The 15,256-nt window shown below is 43.0% G+C and overlaps 1 long non-coding RNA gene across 1 annotated transcript in view; it reads left to right on the top strand.

Annotated features, from left to right (window-relative positions):
* LOC138579737 (uncharacterized) overlaps window positions 1-14,956 on the top strand; it is a 60,455-nt gene extending 45,499 nt beyond the window's left edge. The window contains exons 2-4 of the long non-coding RNA XR_011304128.1: window positions 7,499-7,618; window positions 14,450-14,560; window positions 14,654-14,956. This is a non-coding gene — a long non-coding RNA (uncharacterized lncRNA). The remainder of the gene's footprint in view (window positions 1-7,498; window positions 7,619-14,449; window positions 14,561-14,653) is intronic.
* Window positions 14,957-15,256: the final 300 nt, after the last annotated feature.

Here is a 15,256-nt window from a genome sequence, read left to right as displayed (position 1 = left end):
TGTAAACTATCCAACAGAGTTCCTCAAATCACTCAACACCCCCATAAATACTATCACATCACCTTCGACTGAAAGTTCGGTCACCTATCATGATGCTTCACAACCTGGAAAAATACTGTTGAGTGATGATTAAGTATCAGAACTGCCCCTCCACTAATCCCTAACAACTGCTGAAGCAAGGTGTGCCTACACCACTCTGACTTCCTTGCCTTACCTAATCAGACTCATTCCTATCTACATCACATTTTTCCTTTTACAAATTCGAAGCCTGGTGTGTGTTTATTGCCTAGCCAAAATACTTCAGCGCTTTGGTATAAAGCGCTATATAAGACTAATAAATACAAATACAAATACTTCTGCAAACGCATTCTCCTCCTGTGCTTCTAATTTGTTTTATGTGTTTAGAGTGCTTAGGTAAATTAACAAGGAGGGGTCCTGGGAGTCCCTCTACCAGACATTAGTCCTGGTTACGTGATCCTTACCCAGATTCTTTATATCTTTCACAGAGGAGAAATATCCAAAACATGTCAGTCTTTGTCTTGCCCTGGGGCAGTCCAGCACCGATATTTTAGGCAATTCTCCTCTAAACAAGAGTACCAACAGCAACGCCAGACACGTCTTTCGGTCTGGTTGGACCTCATCAGTAGGGTGGAACTGTGACTCTCTAAGAATAGTGAGCAAGGGGTCCACGTCTGGATTCCACTAGTAACTTAGGGTGAGACCCAAAGTTACTTAAATTATGCAAATTAACAAGGGGTGTCCTGGGAGTCCCGCTGCCAGACATTAGTCCTGGTTAAAAGATCCTTACCCAGATTCATTAGCTCACTATCTTTCAAAGAGGAGAAATATCCATAACATATCAGTCTTAGTCCTGCCCTGGGGCAGTCCAGCACTGAAATGCTAGGCAATCCTCCTCTGAACAAGAGTACCAACAGCCTAGGTAACATTACATCTTGGTTTCCATTTGGTTCTATGTGTTTAGTGCCTTGCATCAAAAATCGAATGTAGGTGTCCTATGTGTGTTTTGTGTGCTTTGATTGCTACTCCAGTGCATCTGCTTCTTGTTCTTCCTTGGCTACTAGACCAACTGGTGAGCTTGTTATCATGATGTACAGTCCCTCTCCTCTATCTCCCATCTTTAACTTTCCACCACCCAAATGACACTCTCCATCTCTCCTATCTATTCTAACTGCTATGCTATCACCTATGCTCCTTCTCTCACAAAGTCTGGAAGAACTTTTTTTAAGAAAGAAATCCTGACCACTAACCATGGCCTATCTATCAGAGACACCTATGTCAGCACATCTTCCAGACAGATCTTTACTGATATCCTCTTCTCTGTCCTGTCTCCAGATCTTTGGACTTCTCATCTCATCTCTACTCTCTCTCCTCTTACATCCTCACCCATTAATGGTGGCACTAAATGGTAAGTCCTCTTGGCGGACTACGCATCATCCAGGTTTATCATTACCGTCTATCACAATGGCACTCTCTTGGCTCAGGGTCTCAAGCCAACCTCCACCTGCTTGACCAGCTGCCACTGCCCCTCATTAACTTCCCACTCCTACTACTACTTCTTCCACTCTCTCTGTCCCCCCCACTCCGACTTGTGTACCACATCCCCGTACCCGTCCTCGGAAGACCTTCAAAGGTGGAGATCTCTGACATCTTCCGCCCTCTTCAAGACCTTGACCTCAATATCCTTGCTCTCACAGAGACATGGCTCAAGGTCAGCTCAGTCACTACTTTTGACTCCCAGATGGCTATAAGATTATTTCTAAGCTTCACCCTAACCGTGCATGTGGTGGGTTTACTTTTACCTTCCCGCAGTAGGTTTCTTCTTCCCTCATATCCACCCAGCCTTACGCTTCCTTCGAGAGCCTGGTTTTCAAGTTGGTCATCTCCCCCACCTCCTCACTGGCCATTGCCAACATCTACAGGCCACCTGGCTCAACCTCTCTGAATTTCTCCTCCTCTCTCCTCACTACCACCAATAAACTCCTTTTCATGAGCAATTTTAACATCCACCTTGACTCCTCAATCATGGCTTCCACTCTCTTCCATGACCTCTGCACCTTACTCTACCTCTCCATTTTCCCTTCTGGTCCTACCCACTTAGCATGACACACAGTTGATGCCTTCATCCACATCAATCATTCACTCTCCCTTCACTGACAATACCACTTTCTGGGTCAGACCACTCCCTCCTTTCCTCTCATCTGGGTCCTCTCGGCCCTCTAACCGCACCTCCCTCAGCAATAACAACCTTGTTCACAAATATCTGTCTGATGAAATGAATGTCAATTGCTGCCTTTGCATCTACCTCTGACTCCACTCTCGGCAGCTTCCATCTTGCCATTAATAATACTCTAGACATTCTTGCCCCAGTCGTGAGGATCTGCCTGAAACATGCCTCTAAGCATAAGACTTGGTACGACTCTGAAATTACAGCCCTGAAACGCAAGTGCAGAGCTGCAGAACAGATGTGGCAGACCTCAGGCTCACCCTCAGACAAACTGGCTTGTCGCCTACTCCAAAGGCAATACAGACTCTCCGTCCACACCAAGAAAAGGGCCCAAATCCAGACCTGCATCTCTAGTGCATCCAACAAAATGGCTGAACTCTTTAAAATTTGCAGTCCCTCTGCAGTCGCCTCCTCCCCTCTTCCCTCCCAGGCCCTCTAAAACGCACTGGCAACACACTTTACTGCGAAAACTCAGGACATCCTGAGCACCCTCGTGTCACTCTTCCCCTCCCATCCACCAACCCCCCTGCCTCCTATGGCCTCCAATCCTCCCTCTGCCTTTCTCTCTTATCACACCTGATGAGGTTACCAGAGCTGTATGCTCCATGAAGGTCTCCTCCAAACAGGTTTCCCCCTTCCTCCCCCAGAACCATTAAGGACAATGCTGGCTCCCATACCCCTGCAGTGGCTGATTTATGCAACCATTATTTTGCTACTGGATCTTTCACCTCCTCTCTCAAGCACTCCCTTGTGTTCCCACTCCTGAAACAAACCTTCTGCAGACCCTTCTTGTCCTGCCAATTACCACCCCATATCTATCACTCCCTTCCATGGGAGACTCCTGGAGTGGATGGTCCTCCACCAACTGACCCATCACACCAAACTTGTTGCTTGCCTCCACGACCATCACTCTGGATTCTGAGCATCCAGAAGCATGGAAACTGCTCTTCTTAACATCTGTGAGGAACTGCTTGCATCTCTTGATTAAAACTCTCCGGTTGTTCTTATTCTACTTGATGTCTCCTATGCATCTGATACAGTCAACCACTCCATCCTCATAAAACGGCTTCACGATACCCTATGTATCTCCATGCAGGCACTGGACTGGCTGACCTCCTTCCTTAGTGACCAACCGTCCCATGCTATTCTGGGCTCTTTCTCCTCCCTCTCCCACCTCGATCTCCACCTGTAACATCTCCCAGGGCTCCAACATTTCTCCCTGGCTCTTTAATAACTAGCTTGCTCTTCTTGCATACCTCATTTCCATCTTCTCTCCAAACCTCCAGTGTTATGCAGATGACACACAACTCTTCTTCAAACTGCCCTCTGATTCCTTTCTTACTTCCTCCATCGTTCCTGATCGCAAATCTGCCACCCGGTACTTTTGTACTTCAAATGATCTCTGCCTCAATGCCAGCAAGACTGAGATCCTTCCTACTGGGACTCCTGCTCCCTCTTTCTGTCCCTCATTCCGGCCATCTTCTATGGACTCCCCCCTTCTCCCCAACTGAAGCCAAAAACCTTGAAATCATCTTCAACTGCTCTCTTTTCTTCATTCCACATTCAGGACCTTGCCAAGCAGTCCAACTTTCATCACCACTTTCTCAAAGGAACTCTTCCTTTCCCCACTTTCACCCAGAAGCCCAATGTCTCTAGAGCTCTGGTTCTCTCTAGGCTTTACTACTGCAAAAGCATTTTCCTTAATCTACCCTCTTCTTCTCTACTGCCCCTCTAGCTAATCCAGAATAGGGCTGCAAGACGCATCCTTGTACTCAAGCCTAGGCACCACTTCTCTACAGCCCTAAAAACTCTCCAATGGCTCCCGGTTGCTGCCAGGATCAAATTCAAATGCTTCTCCCTCATGCACAAGGCTGTCTGGGGTCTGGGACCATGCTATCTACAACTTGCTCTCACTAAATACTCTCCCACTAGATCTTTACATTCCTCCGGCACCAACTCTCTGTATGTTAAGCGCTTTACTAAACAGTGAGCTGGTGGCTGATCCCTCTCCTCAGCAGGCTCCTTCCTTAGCCTCCCCCTTCCTCTTCATCTTGAGCTGGATCTCCTCAAATTCCGGAAGCTCCTCAAGACTTTCCTTTTCACCTCTTCCTTCCCTTCTCCCTTCTCTGTTAAATCCCACAGTGGCTGAGATTGGTGACCAGGGCCCTTATTTGTCCTCCCGGGTCCTGGCATCCCACACCCAATCGCTTACAGCCTCCACCCCCCCCAGAACTTTGCCTTAGCACCCACTGGCCGCTTATGTCTCCACAGGCCTTGCACTTATTTATTGACGCCTGACCAATCTGCCTACGCATTTACATCTGCTCACTCCCTAGCTCTTGATACACCAAGCACTTACCCCCCACTCCCTCATCCCATCTCTCGTCTCTCTGCATGTGCATGTTCTGAATGCTCACAAGGCTTACTAGCACCGCTTCCATCTTTCATTGTTGTATTGTAATGTATTTCCATGTCCCCTCCCTGTTGCCCTATGGGTGCTATGAAACACAATTTACTTGATGTAAAAGTGCCTTATAAATGCATAATACATAAATAAATACATATATATTTACTCAGTGAAAAATGCTTGGTTACGAGAGAGTTAAGGGGGTGAGGTTTAATTAAACAAAATCATTGAAATTCAGTACTCGCATTTCAAGCATGTCTACCTTAGTCTTGCACCCGCTGTTGCTAAGCGAATGACCACAAGGATGACATCACAGATGACATCACTGGTGATATCACTCGTGCCCGAACTAATGACATCACTAATAATATCAATAATTACATCATATATGACATTACTGATTATGGGCCTGATCACGACTTTGGCGGTAACCCTTAAATCCGGCGGTAGCACTATTACCGCCGGATTTAAGGGTCTGCCAAATCAGGACTTCGGCGGATTTCGCCCCAGCTCTTAGCTGGGGGGAAATCCGCCGAAAATTTGCGCTATCACCGCCGGCGGGAAATCCGCCGGCGGTAAGAGCGTGAATTTTCCCCATTGAGCCCAATGGGGAATGGGGCATTCCTGAATGGGCTCAATGGGGAATTACATTACCGCTGAACTCGTGATCCGGCGCTATTAGCGCCGGGGAGTTTGGAAGTAGGGCTAATACCGCCGGCGGTAATACCGCTGGCGTTACCGCCGAATTCGTGATCAGGCCCTATATAAGTTAGAATATTTTTGTTGGCCACTTTTGATACTTATATTTATTAGACCTGCAGTAATAACAACATGACATTGAACAATTCAGTCATACACACGTTTCATATGATTATGTGTGGAGCATTCATTTGTATTACTTATCAAATTATTAAATGTAACATAAAAATATGTAACGTTATACAAATAGTTCAAATTTCATATATTAGTACGTCATTAAATACTTAATTGCAGGGAAAGAAACCATCCAGCTAAATTTATTTCAGGTATTTCAAAGATAATATAATAAGTTGATTGACAAAGTATTACCCTGTATTCGCCCGACAATGGGAAGAATGAGCAAAAAGTGCTGAAGTAATCCACGGTATTCCCCCAATAAGCTGCCTTCACAGCACTCACCATGTGCCCCACTCTTCTTTACTTGCTTCCCCACACTCTCGAATGATTTGTTCCTCCCTAGCCCTCTCCCATTAACTGTGATGCATTTTCTTTTCCAAGCCCGTCTTTCACCTTGTGTTATTACAGTGATATTCTCACGAGTTTCCCCAGTATTCCCCATATAATACAAACATTTTGGAACTGTGACTAACTCTCCTGACAACCCCCAACTCTCCAACTTCACATGGTGTTCTTTTCCCCCTCCCATCACCTGATTCGAGCAAAGAATAAAGGGAGATTTACATTTCTGAAAAGCCTCTCTGCTGCAAGGCACCATGAGAGATATATCATTCTTTTTGGGAGCAAGATTTACCCCATCCCCGTTGAATATTTGCTAAACTCTTGGAGGGATCTACCACAAACCTGTACGGTAAATGTGTGGGCCATAAGAGAATGTTGCTTAAAAGCACGTGTTGAAACCCTATATACCGTAAAGTGTGTGTGGCATAAGAGCATGTGTGGAAAGATTGAATGTGGTGTAGGAGTGCACTCTGTTGAAATGTGTGTCTTAGAAGCATTTGTCGTAGGAGCGTGTGTCATAGAACAGCGTGTCATAAGGGCATGCATAGTAAGAATGGGTTTTGGAGCTTGTGTTGTAGGAGCATGTTTCATAGGAGTGTGTGTTTGTTACAGTGTGCGTCATAAGAGTGTGTGTTTTAAGAGCATAGATGTGATTATTCAGGCGATGCATATTGTGTAATGTACGGCCTGTGATACTCATATGCCTCTGTGTACAGTTCACATGAAAGATGTACATTTTGTATAAAAGTTGTTTCTAGTGTGGCTGTTCTTGGGCATGGACACCATTTGGATATACATGCTGCTGAGGAGGCCAGAGGGCCAGCAATGTGGTGGCGGACAGAGACAAGGTCAGATTCCACAGTACATATCAAATATCCAAAATGCAGTGTATGTTTCTGTCTAGCCTTTAGGGACATGGATTCTAATCTCACTTATAATGACTGGCATACATACATTGATTCTTAGCATGTTTAATGTACATATTCTAAAAGTATGTATACATTTTATATAGAAGAGGTTCCCATGTATAATAGCGTACAAAATGAACATCCTACATTTTGTATAGAAGGTGTTCATTGATTCTCAGTGTTTGCCTTAATAGCGTGTTTGGTACGAACATGTAGTGTAAGTGTGTGGGGTTCAAGCACATGTTGCTTAACTGCATGTGGTGAAAGTGTATGGTTCATAAGTGTGTGTATCGTAAGAGCATATGTGGTGAGATTGTGTGTCTTTTGTGTTGTAGGAGCAGGCTTTGTAAAAGTGTGTGTGGTTGGAGCGTGTGTCATGGGAGCTTGTGTCATAGGAGCATGTGCCACTGAGGCATGTGTTAGAACAGTGTGTGTCATAGCAGCGTGTGTCATAGGAGTGTGTATCATAGTAGCATGCATAGTAAGAGTTTCTGGTGTTGAAGTGTGTGTCATAGGAGCATGTGTTGTAGGAGCTTGTGTCATAGGAGCATGCATAGTAAGAGTGTGAGTTGTTGGAGTGTGTGTCATAGGAGAATGTTTTGTAGGAGCGTAAATTTAATATAAGAGTGTGTGTTTTAAGAGCGTTGATCAGATTTTTCATGAGATGCACATTGCCTTATGTACGAACTGTGAAACTCATACACCTCTTTCATTTGAAAGATGTACAATTTGCATAGAAGCTGTTCCTCGAGCAACTATGCTTGGACATGGACTTGGACACCATTTGGATATTCCTGCTGCTGATCAGGTACCAACAGTGCAGTGGAGGACAGAGACAAGGTCAGATTCCACCGTTCTTATTAAATATGCAATATGCAGTGTATGTTCTGCTCACACCTTTAAGCACATTGATTCTAATCTCACTTATGATGAATATTATATGTGCATTTATTCTTAAAGTGTGTAAAGTATACATTTTGTATACAAGCTGTTCCTATGTATTGTAGCATACAAGTGCGAAATGTACATCTTCTACATGTACTTGTACATTTTGTATATAAACTGTACATTAATTATCAGCATTTGTCTTAATAGAGTAGCCTGTGTTGTAAGAACATGTAGCGTAATTGTGTGTGGCGTAAGAGCATGTTGTGTTACAGCATATAGCGTAAGTGTATGTGTCATAAGTGGGTGTGTGTTGTAAGTGTGTGTGCGTCATAAGAGCGTGTGTGGTAAGATTGTGTGTCGTAGGAGGATGCATTGTAGAGACTTGTCTTTTAGGAGCCTCTGTCAAAGGAATATGTGTCGTGGGAGAATGTGTTGTAGGAACATGTGTCCTATGAGCGCATGTCACAAACAGTGTGTGTCATAGGAGCATGTGACATAGGATGCATTTGACATAGACGCACATGTCCAAGGAACATGCATAGTTAGAGTCATTGGAGTATGTGTAGTAGGAGCACATGTAGGAGAATGAGTCGTAACAGTGTTTCTTGTAAGCGTGTGTGTCTTAAGAGTGTTGATGTATGTTTTTGGGAGACGTACATTGTGTAATAAACTGTGAAACTCATTCAGCTCTCTGTACAGTTTGCATGAAAGATGTTCATTTTAATATTCATTAGGAGGGAGAGCTGGTTTACTTCACATTTAAATCAATAGAGATGAAGTCCTATCCTAAGACTTTCTAACTAATAAAAATAGCTTTACTAGTAAATAATAGTTTATAAAATTGCAAAAAGCACATACAATGCCCTCATTGATGCTTCAAAACAATTTGGAATTAAGTTTGGATGTCTGAGTTTCTAAGCATCCACTTTCTAACTGGCACATGTGGACACTTACAGTGGCAATCAAAGTCATGAATCATAATTGCTAGGTGATGAGAATAGTAATTTATGATTTTTATATTGATAATGATATACTTCATTAACCTGAAATACATGTGGATTTCATTGATGACAAAGTTTGGTCCACTGTGTGCGCCCAATGGATTTGGGAACATTAAGAAAGCATTGTGATCTGCCCAATTGCTGCCTTACGCTGTTGATTTCCAAACCTAAGAAGACGTTACTGCTCCTAGAAATGCTGACAATTCACCCACCTGTAACATTTTATGAAATGAGAGGTCATGTCTAATAAAGATGTTTTCATTAATTTGAATAATCCTTTTCAGATACAATTACCTTCGCTATACCCATCACGACTTTTTGACTTCTGAGATTATACTATTTGCATATTGGTTGATAATAATAATTTAGAAACTACCACTTTGTGTAAAGACATGTCTATTGAAAAGGCTCTTAGCTCAATGGAGCACTGGCGTGGGACAAAGTGGGATTCAGTGTTTCTTGATGGTATTGGTCCTGAAAACATCTACATTCGACCAATGCTCCACTGGGTAGAGGATATTTACCTGTCACAATTTTGACAATGAAATGGTATTCAGAGTTACAAATAATTATCACAATACCAAAGTGTTATCCAATCAGTTAGATAAGATTCACTGAGATCTTTCCACCCAACTCCGATGCATCTGAAATTGCAATACCATATGTTTTTCAGGCTTCCTTCATTTGGTAAAAGAGTGATTGGCCTGGCTGATGTCTGTGAGACCAAAGAACAGAGACACCAACACAGAGATAGGTGTTTTTGGATTTGGAGATTATCCTCTTTGTTGATTCTTACAACTATGGACATACATCCCTGCATTAGACAACAATTCCCACAGATCAGGATATGGTGCAAGTATTTTTCAGACAGTACTACCTGCCTCTTGCAACCATGGAATCACTCACAGACTGTATTACACATTCGGAACCCCTTATGATCATTCCTCTTATTTACAGTACTTTTAATAAACTAGTAATTGGGGTACTAAACCAAATGGACACGGGAGACTATGTACTGATGTTAGAGAAATGAACAAAATGGTCCACACATCCAGTTCACTTCTTCCTTAAATCCAGTCACAGAATCAAGCGTCTAATGTGTATGCAGCCCTTGATTTTCCAGATTTTTGCTACTCCCCATGATTCACACATATCAATTTTAGCTTGCTCTCACATTTGAGGGTAGCAATACACATGGACTTTACACCATTTAGGTACATCAACAGAGGGAATTAATTTAATATATTCCCACATAAGGCCTTGCCTGACCTCAATGAATGAGGAACTAGGCCTATTTTGATGATCTGGAAGTAAAAAGCAAAATGGTGGAATTTCACCCTGTGGACATCCATCATGTTCTGACAAAATTACAGAAAGGAGGTTAAAAAGTATAATTCTGGAAAGCTCAATGGTGCAGAAACAAAGTAAGGATTATGTGACCTGAAATCACAGCTGAAGGCCTTTAGCCACAGAAAAAAGAAAGCTGTAGTCTTATTGAAATTAAGGGACGCCACAAATCACTGTGAATTATGTAACTTCTTAGGACTCACCAATTTTAGACACAAGTTCACAGAGGATTAAGCAAAGATGATGCAGCCATTAGACCATTTATTAAAGGCAGAGGTAATGTGGGAGTCATGTCACCCACAAATATTTGGTAAAACAAGCGATACGAAGCCTGCCTCAAACCTGTTACTTAGCTAACCCCTTTAAGAGCAAGATCTTTATAGAAACTGGATTTTTCAGCACCTGCTGGACCACAGTATTGTATCAGAAACATGGCCCGATCTATAAGGTAATCTCCCATGCAAGTAAAACTTAGCCACCTGCAAATGTAATGAATGCCAAACACATTTTCAGCGTAATGGCATGGGCATTTAAAAATGCTCTTCTGTTGATTCATGGAATACACATCATAGTGGAGATCCCCCTTCAGCTGCTGCACATCCTCCATTCATTCAGTGAAGGGGTAACCTGTTGATATCCAGTATGGTCAAAATAATAATTGTCCAATGGTCAAAAATTTGGTGGATTTACAGGAGTGTGTCAAAGATTATTGGCTAGAAGAAGAATATTTAAAACAGTGACAATTGTGGCATAATTAGCTTCCCTGCATAAGATGTTTGAAGAAAACATCTGTCAGGGGGTGCACACAGTTTGTGGATGTACGTTTCTGCCATACTACTGTAAATGTCGAGAAGGAATCTGGGCTACCATTGGAAATGCTTGGGTTGATGATATTTTTGAACCCTCAGATGGTTACAAAACTGATGCCCATAGTAGTAAGCTGGTAGAAGTGATGGCCATTTAGCAGGCATCCCTCATTGCCATATATTCACAGCCCCAGAACATGTTATTATTAGAGTTTCTGACTATGTCAATTGAGTTGTTAAAGCTCTGGTAAATTGAAAAGCAAGGGGTATGCAAACAAAAAGGCCTGGTAAACTGATCCAAACTATCAATTATTTCTGATGTCTAACAACGTGACAACATATTGGAGAACCTCAAGAGTTATTGAAAAGTAGATTGCCCCAATGAAATATGAAGTTAATTGTCTGATCAATTAGCTAAAGCAGGAGCTCTACGTGGTATTTCAGTGATGTGGAACATCTCCTCAGAGGCAGATGCAAGTGACAGTGCTGACTAAATCACAGTCTCTTCTGGACAGTGAACTCTTCATAGCTCAGTTGAGTAGATCTGCTCCCAGTGCATATTAAATCACTGCTCAATAAGATGGTCTGATTATTAGGAAATTGTATCAATACCTACAAGACCACTTTCCCCTTACTAAACAAGATTATCAGGGGAAGGAAGATTTGAGAGTCCTGTTGAAATTTAAAAACATGTTTCAAATCTCAGATGAGCTGTTGTCTATGCATTTCCTATTTGAGTCTGACAAGTGTTTAGTACCAATCTCTTTCACAAGTATAATGTCAAATCATGTCTGAGAGAACCCGTAGGTTTCTACAGAACAAGTATCCTATAACACCGGTCTTGTATATACTTCCTAAAATCTGCAAAAGACTCATAAAACCTCCAGGACGCCCAATCATTGCTGCAACAGAGAGCCTACTTGAGCCACTAGCGCAGTATTTAGATAAGATTCTACAACCTTTGATCCAGAATACGCCTACATACCTGAGGGACACTATGGCTTTCCTGAAAAAACTTCAAGATATACAGTTTGTCGAGGGACGGGACATACTGTTCACAATGGATGTGACTTCATTGTACACTAACATAGTCCATGAATCTGGGCTTGAGGCAGTGGAATGGCTGCTTTTGAACTCTGACAACTGCCAAGGTGATCGTGTATTCGTGTTGACCTTGCTGAAGCTAGTTTTGATGAATAATTCTTTCAAGTTTGACGATAGATATTTTCTGCAGATCTCAGGTACGAGCATGGGAGCAGCCATGGCTCCCTGCTATGCTAACATATACATGTATTTTCTCGAGCATGAGTATGTGATCTCCTCACCAAGATGGTCTAGGCACCTTACCATGTACACTCGATATATTGATGATATCTTCGAGATTTGGAGCGGACCGGATGATGAACTACAGGCCTTTTTTAGTATGATGAATCAGATGCATCCAACGATCCAATTCACAACTGTAACCAGCAAGTCAAGTATTCACTTCCTGGACGTTGAGGTCTATGTTCAGGCACATAAACTCGAGACCCGGATCTTTTCTAAAGCCACGGATAGAAACAGTTTACTCTTGGCTACCAGCTTTCATCCGCAGAGAACGTTGGACAGCGTTCCCTTGAGCCAATTTCTAAGATATGGGCATAACATCTCAGAACCTACAGAGTACACCCGGCAATCTGCCATGTTGGAAAAGAAGTTTGAGGAGAGAGGCTATGATCACAATCTTATCTAGAGTGTGAAGGACAAAGTGAGTAAAGTACCAAGGGACACTCTACTCACACCTAAACCACGGAAGACTGGTGAGACACTGGTATATGTGACGACTCATTCCACGCAAAGCAAAAGAATCAAGAGGATCATACAGAAGCACTGGGCCATGCTATAAATGGACTCGAAGCTCCAACAGCTATTCCCCCAAAAGCCAACATTTGCATACAAGAACAACAAGGCACTGCGCAATAGCCTCATTAAGGCAGAATTACAAGTACCAAAACAGGATGCAAGAACATACAAGGGTACGATCTCTTGTTTGAATTGCCAACATTGCGCGAACATTATCAAGGGGAATAGTGTCAGGCACCCACACTCGGGTAAACCGATTTGGCTCAAACACTCATGTACATGTGATGCTGTGAACGTGGTTTATGGCCTGAAATGCCCTTGTGGCTTCTATTACGTGGGGATGACCACGAGAAAAGCCAAAATACGCTGGATGGAGTATAAGTCTACTATCCGAACTAAGAACCAGAAATCACCAGTGGCGATGCACTTTACAGAAGCCAGACACACAGTGGCACAACTGAAATGTGTCATATTAGAACAAGTGAAACTGGGCCCAAGGGGTGGTGATATTACTAAGAAGCTCCAACAGAGGGAAATCCTGGATTGATCTACTGGACTGTATCAGTCAAAGGGGTATGAATCTGGAATTTGATTTGATGTGTTTTGTTTGAAGGGCTGGATCCTGAGGTTGGGTTGGGTACTTTTTGAGTAACTTGGTTCTAGAATGACCAGACAACATGCTACTGATTGTTGCTAAAATGTGAATGGATTTGTAATTTTAGCTGGTGTGTGTTGTGTAGTGGAATGTATAGACCAAAAGATGTCAGTGCACTTACACTTGCATATTATGTGCACGCTTGGGATGTCTACTCAAGGTACTCTGAATGCAGCAGTTTGGAGAGGTATATCGCCCCTTTTGGGCCTGCTGACATTTTGAATTTGACACATGAATTTATGGCCGTGACCCCCTGCCTTTGTGGGATGAGGGGAGATGGAGACTGAGGACTGACTGTACACCTTCCTGTTACATTAATAAGATGGGGCATATCCCTTTCTTAGATGGTGCATAGCGTTATTGAGGCTGTTCTGGACAATCACAGCATACTGGCTGTGGCATTCAAAACTTAGGTAATCAGTGACTATGGGGGCCCCAGCAGACTTTGATCTGCATTCCCCCATGCTCACCTCCAGGAAATGCAGTGGAGTACAATGTATGGATACGGGGTGTTGGTGATTTGTATAGTTGCCCCTTGAGACCCCTACGAGCGTAATGTGCTCGGTTCGCATTGAACTTGCATATACGGCATTGGGCCTCGATTTGCCCACACAAATATGGCGGCCGCCGGCACCAGCGCGCATGCGCGTAGTTGCCACGGCAACCGTTATACACAATGGAGAACGGCCCTGCGTTGACACAACGATTGGCTGGCTCTCCATCTATCCGAAGTGTTAATGCTATTGACATATGGAGAGGTCCCCTGCTGGGTTGACATCCCGTGAGGGTGTAAACGCTGCAGGGATGTTTAATGGATAACATGGCTTTCCTTTTGAATTGGGGGCGCCATTTTTAGGACTTTACAAATTCGAGCTTTCACTCTGATGGAGTTGGGAATGCTGAACCGGATAACTCCCACACACAACGGGCCTTGTTAGGTGACTAATTCATAAAGGGTCATAGCAGCACACCCCTAATAGTCAGTGACTGTACTGTGGATTTGGGATATAATGGAATAGTCTGGGGAGTTTGAGTTCCATTGTACTCCATTGTAGATCCTTTAAGCCTCATGCATTTTTAAACATTGTGGTGTATGATTTTGTCCTTGACACACCATCCTTTCCTCCTATAGGACACTGGGCGCCGCCACACACGACTCAAATCTGTAGCTGGACTCAGTGGAGCGCTGCGATTCAGCTTACCTGCTTTCAATATTTGGTATCCACGGCTGATGAGCCACGAGGTTGGTGTTTTTCCCATGGAAACAAGTGATATTATTGTGTTTAGGATCCCTTTAAAGATATTTCTAGTGATTGTACTTTCTGTTACCTTATAGAAATCAGAATTGTGGAAATTCAGAAAAAGGTCGGAACGGATAGCAACCATAGCCCTGAAGATGGATTCTGTTGTAATCCGAAACGCGTTGGCGATTGTTTGAATTCATTGGTGCTGTTTGGAATTTTGAAATGGTTACTGCTGTTCTACCTAAAACAATGCTCTAGTGTGATTGTTGTAAACACTGGACATTGTAAATTGTTTTGAAGATTATTTTCTTTCCTATTGTTTGTTTGTAGCATTCAATTTACTTTGAAAATGTGAACACAAAACATTCTGTAATCAAGTGTGAGGTACTTTTATGTTTACAACGGTGCTTTCCTTGATGATTTACTTTTCCTTATTAAAAAAACGTTAGAGATAAGTTGATGCCTGTTCTTGAGAAAGCCAAGAATTTGTTGGTACTTATATGCTTTAAGTTCACCTTCTCTCAGTGTGAGAGTAATACTAGCAAGTTAGTTATAAACACTTCACATGTGAGAAATGTAATTGATGGTAGTCGGTACCCCCCTCATTATCCCAGTGTTGGGGACACAGACTCGTAAGCTAAACCTGGGGTAACTCTTCGCCCCCCTTGGAGTGCATATGGGGTTACCGGGTGGCA

This window comes from Ambystoma mexicanum, chromosome 3p (assembly GCF_040938575.1).
Source record: "Ambystoma mexicanum isolate Mex_15411 chromosome 3p, UKY_AmexF1_1, whole genome shotgun sequence".
NCBI classification, from domain to species: Eukaryota; Metazoa; Chordata; class Amphibia; order Caudata; family Ambystomatidae; genus Ambystoma; species Ambystoma mexicanum.
The sequence above is the reverse complement of the archived record's forward strand: the minus strand, read 5'-3'. Positions and strand labels throughout refer to the sequence as shown.